Here is a 14,190-nt window from a genome sequence, read left to right as displayed (position 1 = left end):
GCAACTTTTGTACGTTGTTTCTTCTTCTAGGTCTTGGGGTGTTAATAGGTGCGTCTCGAGGGCTGTCTCAGGAGATCTCCCCACATCGGAAGTAAATACCTCCACTTTGCCTCTTTGCTTCCAGCGAAAGGGCGCAAAGCAATTAACATCATTTACTTTAGCCTTTACAGCTCAAGTGCTCAGAATGGTGCATACTATGAAGCTTATTCAGGAGCACCACACCGCGCGGCTTGACCTCATATTGGCCAAGTTAACAACGGCACCAACGGAAGGGCCTGCAGAAAATGACATCTTCAGGGAGCCATTCTAATATCGTCAAGAGCTTCTGCGATTCGATGTCTCTTTTTACCATCACAAAGGCTACAATTGGTACGTTCTGCACAATCCACGCGCATTGTCTACATGTATTTTGGATAAGGTTGTGCGTAAAGTTCTGTTTTCGTCAGTTGAGTATCTCATGGCTTTTCTTAATGATGCGCGAGCACGTTCTTCTGAGATGTGGGGGCAGTGACGAAAGAGACACCACTAGACTGATTTTGTGTGAACTTATGTCAGATGATGTGGCACAGAACTTCAGCTACAAGGGTCGTAAAGGGAAAAAAAGAACTTAAGCGCCCTCAATCTGGGGCAAGATTGTCATTCGTATGTACTTTACTCTGCATACTAAAGTGCTCATAACACTCAAATCATCCATTTGCAGCCTTCAAACTGTCTTGTCAAGTTCTCATGCATGCTCAAACGACTAGAATGTAGCCCGCTCGAAGCTTCTGCTTGCCAAAAGTGCAGAGGGGAGTTATACTGTGATATTTTCTGAAGCATCGTTTATCTAATTGAAGTACTGTATACAATATTTCCTTGTGATCTGACTTAAAACGTTGTTCCTTAAAACTCTATTATGCGAGGTAAAAATCGAAGACTTTTGTCATGTACAGTATGTGTCAGCCACATATGATGGAACGAGGAATGTAACAAGAAAAGGCTATAAGTGTTGTATATCAAGAACAGTTGTTGAATGTTTCGAAAAGTAGTATGTTTTGGTCACATGTATCTTTTCCTTGAGACAAATTAAATAGCTGTGAGTAATTGCCTAATAATGCCTTACGTAGACGATGTTCGTAGCAAAAAGATCGCGAAATTACCACAATACGAAATAATATCAGAAGTGACAATCTGTCACGAGCTTTATGCCTTTCGATAGAATAGCGTCCATGCTTATGTGAAAAAATGTCACCTTTTCTGTGGATTTCCAAGTTGTAACGCGGTGCATTTTTCTTGAAAAAAGAAAAAAAGTGTACTTTGACTGAGACACAGGGGTAGGTGTTTCTCAACCCAGTCTATACCTTCTGGTTGACACATAGACCCTATATAAGAAGTGAAAAACTTTGCTTTGTTATCCCTAAGTTATTTATTAGCAGCATTGGGGGAAAAACGGGTAGGCAGATTAACAAGGTTCATCAGCTGCTGTTCGCGTAGAAAGCTTCGCCTGTTTTAATACCGTGGTTCACATTAGCTGGGACACCCTGTATACAAACATTTCTCAGTTTACTGTTCAACCCACCCTTTTTCTATTTTCTCTTCTGAGAGAGATGAGAGAAGTTTGTGAATGTGTTTGTGAAGCGAGAATAGGTGGAACCTTGCACCTCCACTGAGTTTCAGAGGTTTTGCCAACAGTGTGTTTATGTACTCTCGTTTGTAGTACGTGTTGTGTACAAGGCCATGTGCGCTTAGGAAATAAATATATTTTACTGAAATTCTAAAGCAGTAGTTTCAGTGCTCTTCGCCATTCTGAGCCACGGCAGTGGGCGGGTAGCGGGAGGAGGAGCTACCGCGATCTCTGGGCTGCATGCATGCTTCACTGCAATACCTCAAAAGACGCACGCAGTATCATCCCAGCTTGATCGCTCGGGTGATCCCCGGGTAGCTTGCGGGGACGTTACTCGGGTGGCCAAGTTGTGCGTTTTTCGGAGTTTTTTCGGGGATTGGCATTCCTACCGGGAACGAACGCATCGCCCCAATGCGTGGTTCGGGGTTCATCGCAGGTATGGATTTTGGTTTGCTGGGTATTGAGGTGGCGTCTAAGAATGGAATTGGTATTGACAAGTGATTTATGATATGTGGTGGATAAAACTACATTACTTAAGTCTTCTTTGCGTTTCGGGGTGAATAAGGACTCCCTGGATAGGCTAGATGATTTGGCAAAAGAGTCATGGATGAGTTCAAATGGGTAATTTCTTTTTTTGGAATCAGATACCATTTGCTGAGCATGTTTTACAAAATCAGTCTAATCTGAGCAGATTCGTTTCAGGCGCGAGAACTGACCATATGGAATACTCCTTTTCTGGTGATTCGGATGATATAGTGGTCAGTTCTTGCGCCTGAAACGAATCTGCTCAGATCAGACTGATTTTGTAAAACATGCTCAGCAAATGGTATCTGATTTCCAAAAAAGAAATTCCACATTTGAACTCATCCATGACTCTTTTGCCTAATCATCTAGCCTATCCAGGGAGTCTTTATTCACCCCGAAACGACTTCACCCCGACTTAAGTAATGTGGTTTTATCCACCACATATCATAAATCACTTGTAAATACCAATTCCATTCTTAGACGCCACCTCAATATATTACATGCTGACAAGCAATTAAAGAAAATTTTTCCGACTCCCCCATTAGTAGCATTCTGTAGATAAAAAACAAAAAATTGCGCGACATCCTCACGTCATCATGCATGATGAAGCGCTCGCCGGGTTGTTATCCCTGTGGTACTACACGGTGCCAGACCTGTAAATTTATCGCGCCGTCCACCATTGCCGGTAGCACTTTGGGTGACTTCTGTTTGAAAATTCGTCATTCACTCCACTGTAATTCACCCAATATTTGTTACTTGATATTCTGCCGCAAGTGCAATTCACATACATAGGTGAAACCTCCAACACAATGAGAAAAATATTTTATGGCCACAAATTTGGTATCCTAAATGCCCGCCAAACTCCTGTCGCCATTCATTTCAATCAACCTAATCACGATATTGAAACTGATTTGAAAATTACATTGCTAGGATCTGGGTTCCGCACCGACATTAAACGTAAGAATAGAGAGTCCTACTTAATTTCGCAATTCAAGTGTCTCACACCAAATGGTCGGAATCTTAGTCCTGGCTCGTTATATCCGCTTATGTAAATTTAATAGTTATATATCTATATTTATTTGTGCACAATTCTTGAATCTTCGCTTCAGTCATTGCCTCGCACTCCGTTAGATAATCCGTAACCTTCCCTTTTGTCCATTCTGGGCCACTCGTTTCCCATACTCCTGACCCCCGTTCCGCGAAACTGGGTTGGCGAGCCTTTTTGTTCACAATAACACCTTTTACTGTTCTTAAACGGTTAGAGGTCACTTATCCGTCTGCCCAGCTATTCATTGTAGACAGACATGTGGCACCATATCTCCTTTCCCCTTCCCTTTCTTTGTACAGCAGTGTGTTTAGTCGTGTATATGACTATACTATATATACTTATGTGTGTCACCACTTCACTTTGTACCTGAGGAAGCGTGGACCTCCACGCGAAAGCTTGTACAAATTAAACTTAAACAAAAATCTTCAGTGTCGGCTTCTGTATTTTGTTTATGTGATCTACAGGACTTGACTCCCCTCTTCGTATACGCTTCTGCTGATGTTTGGAAGAAATGGAAGGTGCCCTCTGAGCATGATGATGCCCGAGGTAAATGAGTGTGGGGGATGGACACCTAGGACTTGGATGGGAGATCATCGGAAAAGGGTACAGCAAGTCTATGACCTGGTAGCCCAAAGATTGGGCCCCCGTGAGCTGACAGCTAATAAGCGGCTGAGAGAACTACCTTTGCAGGTGGGAGATAGAGTGATTGTACGCAACCATGGTTGTCGCAGGGGTGGGAAGTTACAGTACAGATGGGAGCCCATTCCGTATGAAGTGGTGCGACAACCAAACCCGAGCGTACCTGTCAGTAGTATAGGGGGGACCGCTATAAGGACATCCTTTTTCTAATCCAGTTCTAGGAATTTCTAATCCAACACAAGCCAGTTCTAATCCCTCTGGTAAGTGGCCCCACTTTGATTGACAGGCCCCTTGTTTGGCTCCACCCCTTCACGCTGGTTGGTTCAAAATGACCCCACTTTGATTGACAGGCCCCCTTTTGGCTCCGCCCACTACACGCAGATTGGCCCCTCCAAACCTACTGATTGCTGATTGATCCATCCACTTCGCGCTGATTGGCTCCTTCTAGGACAGCTGATCGGCCAACCCAGTGACCCCGCTACAGCTCTATCTTAGACAAACAAAAGAAATGCATTGCAACGTTTATTGAGTACATCATGGCTGTCTTGGAGAGATTGATTCCTTTGATGCTGGGCATGGTTCCTCGGAAGTGACGAATCATGTAGGTGTCTCTGGGACAGCGGCTAAGAAAAGTTTCATCCTCCGTGATTTGACACATTCCACGCGCACTGGACGCTTACGTCCAGTGGTTGAAGGCACGTGCGTAGCGATCCAGTAGCGTTCTTGTCCAGCTTAATGTTGGACCGCATAGGTACCACATACCAATCTGTGATAGTGAAGATATCACCAGGGCATTCAAGCGGGTAGGTGTGCTTATCCTTCTCGAGCTTCATGCGTCTTCAGTTGCAGGTGTCCAGCGCCAGCGTGCATGAGACGAGCGAGAAGAGAACGAGCTACCATATCCTTCCACTGGTCCAACTGACGCTACTCCTTCTCATCCTCTGCATTATCTGAGGAGAGAAAGAATGCCCAGTTAAATCACGCTATCTCCGTCATACACTCAAGCTTACCATATTCGCAGCTTCCGTATGGGTAGGAGTCGATGTCATTGTAGAGGTATCGTTTGTCGTCGTACGCCATCAGACTTCTTTTCACATTTCTGATGGTGTACATGCACTGTTTCTTTCCCACTATTGACACCTGTTCGTGCGATACGCTAGTGCGCTTGAACAGGGTATCGTGGTACGTATCATGGAGGAGGTGTTTGCGCACAATGTTCTTTTTGACCCCTTTAGCTCTTGCAATTTGTTTTCCCCCAGCTAGTTTGATGGAGTACATTTTGGCTTTCAAGCATATTACTTCCTCTATGGGTATGCTACCGGTTTCACTTTTGAATGCACCAAGCCTGCCACGATTCCTCTCGCTGTACAGTGGATGACCCCGATCGAAGGAAGACAAGTCTAAATGGTCGTCGGCGATCACACGTAACTGATCTTCGTAATACTTGCAGAATAGGCCGAGGATCAGAGAATCCGTGTCAAAGTAGCAGGTAATCACCGGACAAGTGAGCTTGCTCAGCAGAGTTTCGTAGTAGAACGAGTACATCGTTAATTTACTCAGTTCTAAAATCGTGAAGCCAATCTGCAAGGGGAAATCACATCGCACTTTTCTTTTGCGCATTTCATACATGACACAATTGGGGGACAAAATTTCCATTCGCACGCATTCTGCCCGACTCCCGAGGCGACTCGCCGTCTCCTCATTGAAGGCTACTCGAATATCCCTCATGTTAAATTTATTTAAAAGCGTTCTTCCGAAGACCGCATTATTTCAGATTTTGTAGAAATTTTTTTCAAACGTCGTGCCTGAGGCAACGCGCCTGGCAACATTGTCCTCAATGTAGGGACGCAGGAATGGTGCCTGACGAAATTTTAGGATTCGGTGAATTTTTGTCACCCTCATGCCCAATCTACAGTAGAGTGCGAGCAGTGCGTAATGAACGACGTAATCGACCTTGTCCTTGCACGTCAGCAACAGCTTTTTGCTGTTAGCTGGCTGATACATTAATTCTTCGAGAAGACCTCGCTGGAATGGCGAGAGCCATTCCTCCGGGACCACAGCCTTCTCGGGAGCCAGGGGGAAGTACCGCGTTAGAGCGTGGATAGATTTTGGATACTCCAAGTCGCACACATACACGTACCCCACCTCCGAATTCGTGGGGTGACGCATAAAATCCACAGAGCTAAAATCCTCGACCCACTCGAAATCGCCGAATGGGAGGTGCTTTACCATACTGAATCCGTAAAGATTGTTGCAATCTATGTATGATATGTACACCTCCTCTTTTTCGGGATCATAGCCACTACATAGAGGGTTGTTAGCCCGCAAATGACGCCTGCTCGCCTGACAGAGCCCGCCTCTAACACCCGACTCGATGGTTCTGTACATGTCCTCGTCGATGATTAACTCCAATTTTGCCTGCGTGTAATTTAGAGCACATTGCCACGAATAGGATGCCAGAGAAACACAATGAAGCAATTCTAATCCACGCGCGTCGTAGCACAGTCGTCGAAAGTGCTGCATTACATCAGCATGTAATAGGGCATCCGTTTTCAGGTACAGTGCATTATAATCCCTCAGATTCGAGCATCCAAAATGTTCAAATACTTGCAGCGCATACTGGTAGTCTTCCTCGCTTATATCCTCCCCAGTGAGATCATTTCGGAAGGCTGATTTTGCCGGCAGAGCCAATTCGTCGTACACCGCAAAAGAATTAACGTGGCTGTATGGGAATACACCTTTACGAAGCAGAATTTCGTAGTCGTTTCCAAATACCTGCTTCAGGCACTGGAACGCCTCTGTGCCCCCCATGGATTTGACGGTTTCCACGAGCTCTCCCAGCGACGAATTTAGGTACTGCATGGTATCTCTGAATAGGAAGGTGCCAATTTCGAACGATCGAATTTTTTCCATGGAACTGGCAACGATGAAGGGAGCTCGCTTCCACCCGAGAAGGTGAAATTCCCGCAGCAGTCCGGCCAAATCGTAGGCCAGATTGTGCACCATGATCGGTAATTTTTCTCTCGTCGTGCACGCCACGTTACAGGGGCTGCACAGCGTCGCAATGTAATTTGTGTCCCCGGTAGTACATCGCTTGGAATGGTCGTGATGACGGACACGGGGTAGATCTCGCGTGAACTCCCGTTTACAGTACGCGCAATGGGTGGCAGCTCTGTGCTCGGCCCGTTGCTCATCACTCAGCACCATTGTGGCGGGGCAGGCATTCAGGGCAACCATCTCGTCCCGCATTTCCATCAAAGCCTTCACGCACTGCCTCGCGGAATCTTCACCGTGGTGCGTCCTGACGCGCATCACCTTCGAGTCGTGGGTGCGCACGAGCACGGCACAGAAGCTAGAGGTAACGTGACGCTGCATGCCAACACCACTGGGCGCGAGTACGCTCTCCGTGCCCAACGCGACGACGTAGTTGTACTGCTGCTTGTACTGTATTTTATTAAATTCTACAAAATTTTTGCCAGGTTCGCAAAATTCCAATAAGATTTCGTTCACGTCCGCGCACAGGCGACGATGTTTCGCCATGCTCTTTTCCTCGTTAAAAGAGCGCGTGCAACGTTCGCATACGAAACACCTATTGTCTCTCATCAGTAATCGTTCGAGGGACTTGATTCCAAAAAAATGTTCATCTATAGCCAATAAGTGAATTTTCTTTTCACACTCGGGTTTTGGGGGTCGCGACACGTGCACTCCCTGATCGACGTACTCGTACACATAAACGGATATCTTGTTTTTGTCTTCGAATTCGTCCAGATCAGAAAATGAAATGGGGAAGTGGCTTGGCCACCAGTAATCTACTGCATAATTTTCACATTTTTTCCACGAATTCCTTTCCTGTGGGTGCAGGAGAGCGAGCGTATTGTATTTAAAACATTCGCCCTCCTTGCGTGCTGGTAAATGGATATTCGTTTACACGTTCCTGCGTTTAGCCAGATTCGTGGAAAGTACCCCATTGCACCCGAATTTTTTAGTTTTCACAGCAGAAATACACATTTGAAGTTTTTGGACGTCAGTGGATACAAACCCACTACCCTCGCGCTGGTAATTTTCAATGCGCCCGGTGGACTCCTGAATCACATCCATCAAAGTATTTGCGATAGCTCCGTCGCTGTGGACTTCGCGAGCAAGCACCATAAAATGAGCTATGTGCGCGGTTACATCCCCTCGATTTTCTTTCATCATTAGAACGTCAGAACAAATGCAAAACCTAAAGGGTATTCTTTGCGCTCGCAAAATAGCAATTATATTGTGGAGGTGGTTCATTAAATATTGTCGCAAGTCCTCTACTCCCTGATCGTGAACAGATGCCAATAGCACAAACGCTTTGACGATACCTCGAAATGCGCTATCAGTTTGAAAGAAAGGCAGGAAGGAAATGTCCACATAGGGATGCGGTCGCTCGACGTGAGCATGCAATGTGGCAGGTGAAATGTCTGGAGAAGATGGTGAATTCTCTTCCAATGGCTCATCATCCCCGATATCATGAGGATCAAAAAAGCAGAACACGCATCTAGGCACTGAAAAAAAGAAGAAACACTAAGAAAACGTGCACCACAAAGCGTGGATGAAAAATACTCACTCTTGAAGCGAGCTCCGCACACTCCCGAAGTGGCGTGAAGACTGCTGCCTCTCTACACATCCTCCCCATTTATAATGCGGCGACCTCGCTGCATGCCCCAACATGCACGGGTGCGGCGAGTCGTCATAGCCTAAAAATAACCTGCTCTGCATGTTCAAGGTCGCAGCTTGCCCTTGGCTTCACGTAATGCTTCGTCCGCCTACACCATTGCCGTACCTGAGCGCAAAGTTCGCTCTCATCACATGTCATTCCGATATGCAAGTTGCTTTCATGAGCAGGCACACAACCTTCCCTTTTTGTTCACAGTGGCTGTGGAATTTCAATAATATTACTTAAAAGAAACAAATTGCAGTGAAATGCAGATTCATCTCAGACAGGAATTTCTACCCTCAGCGTTAAACCCTCAGATACCAGCATTTCTGCTCAAATAGCAAAATAGCTATGACCTCAAAAATTAAACACATGCTAACAAACTACCATCAACTGCTATCAGATAATTATTGCATAATGCTAAATACTCAATTGCATTGCCCCTAAGTGAAGAAAGCGCAGGACAAGGGTACACAAATTCACTTAAGAGATGAGGGAAAAGGCTTAAAACCTCAGGAATAAGCGCAAAGTCACCACATATCGCTACGCAGCTAACACAAGGAATAAGCGCAGAGTCACCACATATCGCTACGCAGCTAACACAAGATAACAACAAGATACTAGCGGCGGGTAAGATTGTAACACTGCTAAACAAGCCCCTACATGCCATGATGACGTCACAAACCAGGAAAAAAGCACACACAGCAGCTCAGGAATGCACAAGGAGAGGTGCTTTATTGGAATCTCTACTCCTGGCTCAGACACCAACATTTCTGCTCAAATACCCATAACTGCAAGATTAAGCACTGCTTACTTTATCAAGATATCGAACACCCAACAAAATCAAACAAACAACCCCACTTCCACTGACAGAACACTATTCAGCTTTTACGCAGGAGGCTTTCTTCTACATAAATGTGGAGAAAATAAGAAAAGCAGCGAAAAATTACACGCACTTTTGCTCGCATAGCTATAAGAGAAAAAAAAAATAAAATAAAATAACGACGCACACGCTAATAAACTGTGACAAAGACACCCATTTCTGCTATCAGATAATTATTGCATAATGCCACATACAGTCGCATTGTCCATGCGTAAAGAAACCACAGGACAAGGGTACACAAATTCACTTAAACGATGAGGGAAAAGGCTTAAGACCTCAGGAATAATCGCAGAGTCACCACACATCGCTACGAAGTTAACAAAAGATAACAACAAGATACTAGCGGCGGGTAAAATTGTAACACTGCTAAACAAGCCCCAACATGCCATGATGACGTCACAAACCAGGAAAAAAGCACACGCGCGCACACACAGCAGCTCAGGAATGCACAAGGAGAGGTGCTTTATTGGAATCTCTACTCCAGGCTCAGACTGCTCAAATACCCATAACTGCAAGATTAAACACTGCTTACTTCATCGAGCACCCAACAAAATCTAACAAACAAACAAACAAAAACAAACAAACCCACTTTCCGTGATAGAACACTATTCAGCTTTACCAAGTGATTTTCTTCTGCTTTAGCAGTCAAAGAAGAAAAGAGCAATGAAAAATTACACGTACTTTTGCCTGAATAGCTAAACTGCAAAAAAAAAAAAAAAAAAAAAATAACGAGGCACATGTTAATAAACGGGGAAAAAGGCACTCATTTCTGCTATCAGATTATTATTGCATAATGCTACATACACAGTCGCGTTGTCCCTGTGAAAAGAGAGCACAGGACAAGGGTACACAAATCGAATTGGGAAAATCACTTCTACTCGCGCAGCATAATACGATATACGCTGTTTTTTTTTTTCGGGTGAAAATTACCATAAGAAGCCACCTGCTATGCAAGTGCAACAACCCTTATTTTTAAACCAACACTTTATGCAATACCACATAAATTTATCACTCGAGTCACACGAAAAGGCATACACAATGTACTTACTGGTTAAGTGGGGTCACAGTTGCACACACACACACACACACACACAACACAGACACAACGAGCGACAGTGAAAAATAAGAAATTACACGCACTTCTGCTCGAATAGAAAAGTGTCAAGCATGACAAAACAGATTTTCTACCACCAGAAAATTATTAAACAGAATAACACAATATTCGCAAAAATTAAGCTTGTGTGGCAAACACACAACCTGAGGAACACACCTATTCACATCTGCTTTCTGAATTTGTTATACAGGCGTGAGCGATTCGATAAGAATAAAGCACGCTGCTTGGAGAAAGCATATATCATGTGTAACGCAGTCTACTCTATTGAAAATGCGATAAACTTTATTTTTCAAACAAAAAAAAATCACAGTCGGCATAATATACGGCAATATCGGCAATATCACTGAAGTCAAACACAATGAACTTACTTGTCAAGTGGGGACCCAGCTGCACAAACGCGCACGCACACTCACACATTTTTAGTGCCTCACAACGAGCAAAAACCCAAGGTCTATTCACAGCCACATAAATTCATATTATTCCTCACGTCAATAATCATCCAACCATCGTCAAAACGGGGAACACGCATATGCCAATGCGAAACAATAGGCCTTCCCGCCGGATGTAATACGATATCGCCAGTCGACCGTCCCAAAGCAAAAAAGAAACACAGCATCTCAGGAATGCATGTTGCCTATACATCCAAGAACAGCGTGCAGCAATTATAACACAGAATGAGATTCATTTCCTTGTACTTTTGTTTTGCTTGCATATAAATATTTCACAAGAAATATTAGAGAGTGAAAAAGGAGAACAGCATTCGCTACACCCTGTAGCTCTTATCATTTTTAAACAAACCAGTTTTCAGATGTTCATAACCACACTACCATTCACTAAATAGGGGAGTCACTAATGATTCAAATAAGATAAAATATCATTCCATCATCATTGATTGCAAACTTCACGCAAGAATAAGCAACTGCTGCGTGTCGTATTTTTCTTATAAGAAACACCAAATGGACTCAATCTCGCCCTGTTAAATACCAACAGCAACGATTTTTTTGTATTTTGTATTTATTTTTCTCCCTTCCAGCAGCTCATTACTTTGTGCGAGACATCAAAAATTAAAAAATTCTGATCTGCTGATAAAACAGTGTGCCCCCCCACGTGAGCTGCATTGGGCCCGTTCACGCAGTTAGGACACGCTTGACGCAATGACGCGCGCTCCGTTATCGTTTCCCCGTACACTGTTTTATCAGCAGATCAGAATTTTTTAATTTTTGATGTCTCGCACAAAGTAATGAGCTGCTGGAAGGGAGAAAAATAAATACAAAATACAAAAAAATCGTTGCTGTTGGTATTTAACAGGGCGAGATTGAGTCCATTTGGTGTTTCTTATAAGAAAAATACGACACGCAGCAGTTGCTTATTCTTGCGTGAAGTTTGCAATCAATGATGATGGAATGATATTTTATCTTATTTGAATCATTAGTGACTCCCCTATTTAGTGAATGGTAGTGTGGTTATGAACATCTGAAAACTGGTTTGTTTAAAAATGATAAGAGCTACAGGGTGTAGCGAATGCTGTTCTCCTTTTTCACTCTCTAATATTTCTTGTGAAATATTTATATGCAAGCAAAACAAAAGTACAAGGAAATGAATCTCATTCTGTGTTATAATTGCTGCACGCTGTTCTTGGATGTATAGGCAACATGCATTCCTGAGATGCTGTGTTTCTTTTTTGCTTTGGGACGGTCGACTGGCGATATCGTATTACATCCGGCGGGGAGGCCTATTGTTTCGCATTGGCATATGCGTGTTCCCCGTTTTGACGATGGTTGGATGATTATTGACGTGAGGAATAATATGAATTTATGTGGCTGTGGCTAGACCTTGGGTTTTTACTCGTTGTGAGACACTAAAAATGTGTGAGTGTGCGTGCGCGTTTGTGCAGCTGGGTTCCCACTTGACAAGTAAGTTCATTGTGTTTGACTTCAGTGATATTGCCGATATTGCCGTATATTATGCCGACTGTGATTTTTTTTGTTTGAAAAATAAGGTTTATCGCATTTTCAATAGAGTAGACTGAGTTACACATGATATATGCTTTCTCCAAGCAGCGTGCTTTATTCTTATCGAATCGCTCACGCCTGTATAACAAATTCAGAAAGCAGATGTGAATAGGTGTGTTCCTCAGGTTGTGTGTTTGCCACACAAGCTTAATTTTTGCGAATATTGTGTTATTCTGTTTAATAATTTTCTGGTGGTAGAAAATCTGTTTTGTCATGCTTGACACTTTTCTATTCGAGAAGAAGTGCGTGTAATTTCTTATTTTTCACTGTCGCTCGTTGTGTCTGTGTTGTGTGTGTGTGTGTGTGTGTGCAACTGTGACCCCACTTAACCAGTAAGTACATTGTGTATGCCTTTTCGTGTGACTCGAGTGTTAAATTTATGTGGTATTGCATAAAGTGTTGGTTTAAAAATAAGGGTTGTTGCACTTGCATAGCAGGTGGCTTCTTATTGTAATTTTCACCCGTAAAAAAAAAAAAAAAACAGCGTATATCGTATTATGCTGCGCGAGTAGAAGTGATTTTCCCAATTCGATTTGTGTACCCTTGTCCTGTGCTCTCTTTTCACAGGGACAACGCGACTGTGTATGTAGCATTATGCAATAATAATCTGATAGCAGAAATGAGTGCCGTTTTCCCCGTTTATTAACATGTGCCTCGTTAATTTTTTTTTTTTTTTTTGCAGTTATAGCTATTCAGGCAAAAGTACGTGTAATTTTTCATTGCTCTTTTCTTCTTTGACTGCTAAAGCAGAAGAAAATCACTTGGTAAAGCTGAATAGTGTTCTATCACGGAAAGTGGGTTTGTTTGTTTTTGTTTGTTTGTTTGTTAGATTTTGTTGGGTGCTCGATGAAGTAAGCAGTGCTTAATCTTGCAGTTATGGGTATTTGAGCAGTCTGAGCCTGGAGTAGAGATTCCAATAAAGCACCTCTCCTTGTGCATTCCTGAGCTGCTGTGTGCGCGCGCGTGTGCTTTTTTCCTGGTTTGTGACGTCATCATGGCATGTTGGGGCTTGTTTAGCAGTGTTACAATTTTACCCGCCGCTAGTATCTTGTTGTTATCTTTTGTTAACTGCGTAGCGATGTGTGGTGACTCTGTGATTATTCCTGAGGTCTTAAGCCTTTTCCCTCATCGTTTAAGTGAATTTGTGTACCCTTGTCCTGTGGTTTCTTTACGCATGGACAATGCGACTGTATGTGGCATTATGCAATAATTATCTGATAGCAGAAATGGGTGTCTTTGTCACAGTTTATTAGCGTGTGCGTCGTTATTTTATTTTATTTTTTTTTTCTCTTATAGCTATGCGAGCAAAAGTGCGTGTAATTTTTCGCTGCTTTTCTTATTTTCTCCACATTTATGTAGAAGAAAGCCTCCTGCGTAAAAGCTGAATAGTGTTCTGTCAGTGGAAGTGGGGTTGTTTGTTTGATTTTGTTGGGTGTTCGATATCTTGATAAAGTAAGCAGTGCTTAATCTTGCAGTTATGGGTATTTGAGCAGAAATGTTGGTGTCTGAGCCAGGAGTAGAGATTCCAATAAAGCACCTCTCCTTGTGCATTCCTGAGCTGCTGTGTGTGCTTTTTTCCTGGTTTGTGACGTCATCATGGCATGCTGGGGCTTGTTTAGCAGTGTTACAATCTTACCCGCCGCTAGTATCTTGTTGTTATCTTGTGTTAGCTGCGTAGCGAT

Source organism: Ornithodoros turicata, chromosome 1 (genome assembly GCF_037126465.1).
Source record: "Ornithodoros turicata isolate Travis chromosome 1, ASM3712646v1, whole genome shotgun sequence".
Lineage (NCBI taxonomy): Eukaryota > Metazoa > Arthropoda > Arachnida > Ixodida > Argasidae > Ornithodoros > Ornithodoros turicata.
Note: the sequence above shows the minus strand (reverse complement) of the source record.